This window comes from Pterocles gutturalis, unplaced genomic scaffold (genome assembly GCF_000699245.1).
Source record: "Pterocles gutturalis isolate BGI_N339 unplaced genomic scaffold, ASM69924v1 scaffold5048, whole genome shotgun sequence".
NCBI lineage: Eukaryota > Metazoa > Chordata > Aves > Pterocliformes > Pteroclidae > Pterocles > Pterocles gutturalis.
The window spans coordinates 2305-2620 of NW_010120235.1; positions in this window are offsets into that span (position 1 = coordinate 2305).

A 316-nucleotide genomic window follows, 5' to 3' on the forward strand; every position below is an offset into this window, starting at 1 on the left:
AGGGGTACAGGGGAGACTGCCTGTCTGCAGGGGGGAACAGGCTGCTAGCTGAGCCCTCGATGGGCTGGGGGACTTGCAGGACTGCAGGGAGACAGATGGGTCTCGGAGGGGTTCAGGCTGGTGGCCCCATGGTGCAGGGAGGGAATCCTGCCCCAGCAAGGGCTGTGGCCCTGCTGGCTGAGCTGGGTGTACTGGCTTTGGGCCACCCTGATGGCCACAGGCCTGGCAACACCCTGTGGCCACAAACCAGCTCCCAGCTGGCCAAAAACAACAGCCCCTTCACACCTTGGGAGAGAGGAGCCACGCGGCTCCCTGC